Here is a 7681-nt window from a genome sequence, read left to right as displayed (position 1 = left end):
GAGGTGACGATGCTCGTGGGAAATGGTTCCAAAGTCAATGTGATCGCGGTCGGCACGCTACCTCTACATCTACCTTCGGGATTAGTATTAGACCTGAATAATTGTTATTTGGTGCCAGCGTTAAGCATGAACATTATATCTAGATCTTGTTTGATGTGAGACGGTTATTCATTTAAATCAGAGAATAATGGTTGTTCTATTTATATGAGTAATATCTTTTATGGTTATGCACCCTTGATGAGTGGTCTATTTTTATTGAATCTCGATAGTACTGATACACATATTCATAGTATTGAAGCCAAAAGATATAAGTTTAATAATGATAGTGCAACTTATTTGTGGTACTGCCATTTAAGTCATATTGGTGTAAAACGCATGAATAAACTCCATGTTGATGGGCTTTTGGAATCACTTGATGCTTGCGAACCATGCCTCATGGGCAAGATGACTAAGACTCCGTTCTTCGGAACAATGGAACAAGCAATAGACTTATTGGAAATAATACATACTGGTGTATGCGGTCTGATGAGTGTTGATGCTCATGGCGGGCATCGTTATTTTCTGACCTTCACAGATGATTTGAGCAGATATGGGTATACCTACTTGATGAAACATAAGTCCGAAACATTTGAAAAGTTCAAATAATTTCAGAGTGAAGAGGAAAATCATTGTAACAAGAAAATTAAGTTTCTATGATCTGATCGTGGAGGTGAATATTTGAGTTATGAGTTTGGTCTTCATTTGAAACAATCCGGAATAGTTTCGCAACTCACGTCAACTGGAACACCACAAAGTAATGGTGTGTCCGAACGTCATAACCGCACTTTATTAGATATGGTGCGATCTATGATGTCTCTTACAGATATACCGCTCGTTTTGGGGTTATGCTTTAGAGACGGCTGCATTCATGTTAAACAGGGCACCATCGAAATCGGTTGAGATGACACCATATGAACTGTGGTTTGGCAAGGAACCCAAGTTGTCATTTCTTAAAGTTTGGGGCCGCGACGGTTATGTGAAAAAGCTTCAACCTGATAAGCTCAAACCCAAATCGGAGAAATGTGTCTTCATAGGATACCCAAAGGAGACTGTTGGGTACACCTTCTATCACAAATCCGAAAGCAAGATATTAGTTGCTAAGAATGGATCCTTTCTAGAGAAGGAGTTTCTCTCGAAAGAAGTGAGTGGTACGAAAGTAGAACTTGAAGAGGTAACTGTACCTTCTCCCTTATTGGAAAGTAGTTCATCACAGAAATCAGTTCCAGTGATTCCTACACCAATTAGTGAGGAAGCTAATGATGATGATCATGAAACTTCTAATCAAGTTACTACCGAACCTCGTAGGTTAACTAGAGTAAGATCCACACTAGAGTGGTACGGTAATCCTGTTTTGGAAGTCATGTTACTTGACCATGACGAACCTACGACCTATGAGAAAGCGATGATGAGCCCAGATTCCGCGAAATGGCTAGAGGCCATGAAATCTGAGATGCGATCCATGTATGAGAACATAGTGTGGACTTTGGTTGACTTGCCCGATGATCGGCAAGCCATAGAGAATAAATGGATCTTCAAGAAGAAGACTGACGCTGACAGTAATATTACTGTCTATAAAGCTTGACTTGTTACAAAAGGTTTTCACAAGTTCAAGGAATTGACTACGATGAGACCTTCTCACCTGTAGTTATGCTTAAGTCCGTCCGAATCATGTTAGTAATTGCCGCATTTTATGATTATGAAATCTGGCAAATGGATGTCAAAACTGCATTCCTTAATGGATATCTTAAAGAAGAGTTGTATATGATGCAACCGGAAGGTTTTGTCGATCCAAAAGGTGCTAACAAAGTGTGCAAGCTCTAGCGATCCATTTATGGACTGGTGCAAGCATCTCAGAGTAGGAATATATGCTTTGATAGTGTGATCAAAGCATATGGTTTTATACAGACTTTTGGAGAAGTCTGTATTTACAAGAAAGTGAGTGCGAGCTTTGTAGCATTTCTGATATTATATGTGGATGACATATTATTGATCGGAAATGATACTGAATTTCTGAATAGCATGAAAGGATACTTGAATAAGAATTTTTCAATGAAAGACCTCGGTGAAGCTGCTTATATATTGGGCATCAAGATCTATAGAGATAGATCAAGACGCTTAATTGGACTTTCACAAAGCACATACCTTGATCAAGTTTTGAAGAAGTTCAAAATGGATGAAGCAAAGAAAGGGTTCTTGCCTATGTTACAAGGTGTGTAGTTGAGTCAGACTCAATGCCCGACCACTGCAGAAGATAGAGAGAAAATGAAAGTCATTCCCTATGCCTCAGCCATATGTTCTATCATGTATGCAATGTTGTGTACCAGACCTGATGTGTTCCTTGCTATTAGTTGAGCAGGGAAGTACCAAATTAATCCAGGAGTGGATCACTGGACAGCGGTTAAGAACATCCTGAAATACCTGAAAAAGACTAAGGATATGTTTCTCGTTTATGGAGGTGACAAAGAGCTCGTCGTAAATGGTTATGTCGATGCAAGCTTTGACACCGATCCGGATGACTCTAAGTCACAAACCGATACGTGTTTTTATTGAATGGTGGAACTGTCAGTTGGTGCAATTCTAAGCAGTGCGTCGTGGCGGGATCTATGTGAAGGAAATATGCCCTAGAGGCAATAATAAAGTTGTTATTTATATTTCCTTATATCATGATAAATGTTTATTATTGATGCTAGAATTTTATTAACCGGAAACTTAGTACATGTGTGAATACATAGACAAACAAAGTGTCCCTAGTATGCCTCTACTAGACAAGCTCGTTAATAAAAAATGGTTAAGTTTCCTAGCCATAGACATGTGTTGTCATTTGATAAACGGGATCACATTATTAGAGAATGATGTGATGGACTAGACCCATCCACTACCTTAGCACTATGATCGTTTAGTTTATTGCTATTGTTTCTCCATAACTTATACATGTTCCTATGACTATGAGATTATGCAACTCCCGAATACCGGAGGAACACTTAGTGTGCTATCAAACGTCACAACGTAACTGGGTGATTATAAAGATGCTCAACAGGTGTCTCCAATGGTGTTTGTTGAGTTGGCATAGATCGAGATTAGGATTTGTCACTCCAATTGTCGGAGAGGTATCTCTGGGCCCTCTCGGTAATGCACAACACTATAAGCCTTGCAAGCAATGTGACTAATGAGTTAGTTGCGGGATGATGCATTCGGAATGAGTAAAGATACTTGCCGGTAACGATATTGAACTAGGTATGATGATACCGACGATCAAATCTCGGGCAAGTAACATACCGATGACAAAGGGAACAACGTACGTTGTTGTGCGGTTTGACAGATAAAGATCTTTGTAGAATATGTAGGAACCAATATGAGCATCCAGGTTCCATTGTTGGTTATTGACCGGAGAAGTGTCTCGGTCATGTCTACATAGTTCTCGAACCCGTAAGGTCCGCACACTTAACATTCAATGACGATTGATATTATGAGTTTATGTGATTTGATGTACCGAAGGTTTTTAGGAGTCCTGGATGAGATCACGGACATGACGAGGAGTCTCGAAATGGTCGAGACATAAAGATTGATATATTGGACCATGTTGTTCGGACACCGGAAGTGTTCTGGAGAGTTACGGATAAAACCAGAGTGCGGGAGGGTTACCGAAACCCCCCGGGGAAGTTAATGGTCCACCATGGGCCCTAGAGCAGAGAGGGTCAGCCAGGAGGTGGCGCCCCCCAGTCCGAATTGGACAAGGGGTGGGGGCGGCGCCCCCTCCTTCCTCCCCCTCCTTGTTGGACTAGGAAAGGGGGGAACCTACTCCTAGTAGGAGTAGGATTCCCCCCTTGGGGCGCGCCCCTTGAGGCCGGCCGGCCCCCTCCTCCCCTCGTTTATATACGGGGGAGGGGTGAGGGAGTCCTGGATTAGGGGGTCCTCAGACAGTCGGACTATATACTTTGGCTGGACTGTTGTACTATGAAGATACAAGATTGAAGTTTTGGTCCCGTGTCTGGGTAGGACTCTCTTTTGCGTGGAAGGCAAGCTTTGTGATTCGGATATGTAAATCTCCTTCTCTGTAACCGACTCTGTGTAACCCTAGCCCCCTCCGGTGTCTATATAAACCGGAGGATTTAGTCCATGGGACGACAACAATCATAATCATAGGCTAGCTTCTAGGGTTTAGCCTCTACGATCTCGTGGTAGATCAACTCTTGTAATACTCATATCATCAAGATCAATCAAGCAGGAAGTAGGGTATTACTTCCATCGAGAGGGCCCGAACCTAGGTAAACATTGTGTCCCCCGCCTCCTGTTACCATCAGTCTTAGATGCACAGTTCGGGACCCCCTACCCGAGATCCGCCGGTTTTGACACCGACATTGGTGCTTTCATTGAGAGTTCCACTATGCCGTCACGATAAGGCTTGATGGCTCGTCTTGTTTTCAAGGACAACATTACCTCTGGGGGAGCCTTGGCTGTAGGCCAAACTCTTCGACTTGGCGGCTTCGTCATGACCGCCCGTTCGGCCGACGCGCCGACGATGACTTCTCGGGTCATCAAAAACAGCCTCCACGTCGGCTTGGGATTCACCGAGCAGATGGATCCAATGGATCTCTCTTCCTTGAATGAGCTCTTGGATCGCATCGCCGCCTTGGGAGTCGCTATGGACTATGATTGGATCAGGCTTAAACCCGACCAAAGGGAGATTAACTCTTCGCCGGTCACCCATCAGATAGCGGTGGTGGAGGAGCAATGCGGCGATTCTTCCTCTATTTTGAGGACAAACTATGTTCGGATTCCTGAGCTCTCCGAGCCGGATACCCGTCTACGGGAGGACATGGCCCAAGCTTAGAACCTAGAATCGGACAGCGGGCCAGAACTATGGGGCAACATCCCGGAGCCCGAACTGCCAAGCTCGGAAACTCCTCTGCCCCTGGGTCTCAGATCGGGTCAGGGTTTGGACCTAAATCTACCCACCCACCCTCACATAAGTGATCTTTCCCACATTAGACAAGAGCCCCAAGAGACAGTACATCACTATTGGGCCAGATTCCTCCTTGTAATGAGCAAGGGCAAGGACTGTCGCGAGAAAGACGCAATTTCATTCTTTTGCAAAAATTGCACGGACAAGGGAATCCTCAATGCCAAAGTCGCCGTGACATAGTACACTTCACTGACTTGGCGGCCATAGTACAGAAGTACTGTGCGATGGAAAGCACCTGGAAAAAACCCAAGCAAAATTCTAGGATCCTCCGGCTCTCACTAAACCCTCCGTCTGAACTAAAAGGGTGTACTCTCATAAGTCACCCGATCCAATTACAAAGAAACCAAAGCCCACAACAGGGCGTGGAACCGTATTGGAGGGATGGCTCAATGGACCATGCAAAATTCACAGTACACCGGATAGCATGCCAACACATAGCCTTAGAGCATGTTGGATACTCCGGCAGGTGGCCAAGAGCGACGAGGATCTCCTCATCAAGAATACCACAGAGCACCATCCCGTGGAAAACAACAATAACTAACAGTCTTCGAGACTTTCGCCTCAAATAATAGGTGCAAGTGAGCACTCTACAGCCTCGCCGAAGTCTGCCATGTTGCAACAATAAATCGATGGAACGACACGGCTATAACCTTCAATGCCAGTGACGAACCTCAATTCCGAACAGCCCGAGCACCAGCCGCTTTGGTCCTTAGTCCAATTGTGGATGGCTTCCGGCTTACTAAAGTGCTCATGGACGGTGGCAGCGGATTAAACCTCATCTACGAGGAGACTCTTAGAAAAATGGAAATAGACAAGAGCTGCATTGAGCAAAGCAGCACGACCTTCAGAGGAATAATCCCTAGTCGGGAGGCACGATGTGCAGGAAAAATCACACTAGATGTGGTATTCGGCACGCCGGAGAATTATAGGTCCGAATAAATTACATTCCAAGTGGCCCCGTTTAATAGCGGATACCACGCCCTTTTAGGGTGGGAGGCATTCACGATCTTCCAAGCTATACCCCATTACGGGTACATGAAGCTCAAGATGCTCGGGCCCAATGGAATCATCACTCTAGCTAGTGATCCGGACATAGCACTCCGCACCGAAAATAAAACCGCCGCACTAGCCCTCGAGGCGTTTTCCGAAGCCCTCGTGGCCGAAGAATTAACTGCGCTGCGCTCCACAGTGGACAGGGACGGCGTGATACTCACAAAAGACCCAAGTCCACCTCTTTTAAACCAGCGGACAAGAACCGTCAAATTCTTGGTCCACCCAACAGAACCTACAAAAACAGCATCCATCGAGGCACAACTGAACCCCACAACAGATGCCGCACTACGGGAGTTCTTGCGTGAGAATTGGGACATCTTCGCCTGGCATCCTTCAGACATGCCCGGAATCCCACGCAGGCTGGCCGAGCATAGCCTAAACATTCTAAAGGGATTCAAGCCGGTCAAGCAGACTCTTCGGCGTTTCTCAGAGCCTAAGCGACAAGTCATGGGAGAAGAGCTAGCCAAGTTACTCGAGGCCGGATTCATTAGAGAAATAAAACACCTGGACTGGCTAGCAAACCTGGTGATGGTACCAAAGAAGGACAAATCCTGGCGCCTATGTGTCGATTTCAAGGACCTTAACAAGGCTTGCCCCAAGGATCCCTTCCCCCTCCCCCGCATCGATCAAATTATCGACGCTACCGCAGGACACAACTCATAGTGTTTCCTCGACGCATACTCCAGATACCATCAAATCAAGATGGCAGAGTCCGATCAAGCCGCAACAGCATTCATTACTCCGTACGGCCCCTTCTGTTTTAACACCATGCCTTTCGGGCTCAAAAACGCCGGTGCAACTTATCAACGCATGATTCAGACATACCTGGAAGCACAAATAGGCAAAACAGTGGAGGCATACATAGACGATGTGGTCATTAAAATCAGACACGTTGAATCCTTAATATACGACTTGAGGCTTACGTTCGACAATCTCCGAACATATGACATCAAGCTCAATCCGGAAAAATGCGTTTTCGGCGTGCCCGCCGGAAAGCTCTTGGGCTTCATCGTTTCCAATAGAGGAATTGAAGCAAATCCGGCTAAAATCCGAGCTCTGTCACAGTTGGCTATCCCAACAGACCTCAAGCAAATCCAGAAATTAACCGGATGTGTGGCTGCCTTAAGCCGGTTTATCTCCCGATTGGGAGAAAAGGCATTACCTCTTTATCGCCTTCTTCGGTGCATCGAACACTTCGAGTGGACGGATGCGGCCACGGCCGGATTGAAAGAAATAAAAGCCCTCTTGGCCAGCAACCCAATCTTGGCCGCGCCAAATATCGGCGAACCAATGCTGTTATATATAGCGGCAACACACCAGGTTGTAAGCGCAGTGCTCGCCGTCGAACGAGAGATGGACGGACATAAGTTCCCGCTTCAAAAGCCGGTTTACTACGTATCCACTGTCCTCACTCCATGCAAATCACGGTACCCACATTATCAAAAGATAGCATATGCGGTCTTTGATAACCCACAAGTATAGGGGATCGCAACAGTTTTCGATAAGTAAGAGTGTCGAACCCAACGAGGAGCTAAAGGTAGAACAAATATTACCTCAAGTTCTATCGACCACCGATACAACTCTATGCACGCTTGACGTTCGCTTTACCTAGAACAAGTATGAAGC

This window comes from Triticum urartu, chromosome 7A (genome assembly GCF_056163025.1).
Source record: "Triticum urartu cultivar PI428250 chromosome 7A, HENAU_Tu73, whole genome shotgun sequence".
In the NCBI taxonomy this organism is placed as follows: Eukaryota; Viridiplantae; Streptophyta; class Magnoliopsida; order Poales; family Poaceae; genus Triticum; species Triticum urartu.
This window is presented reverse-complemented; position numbering follows the sequence as displayed.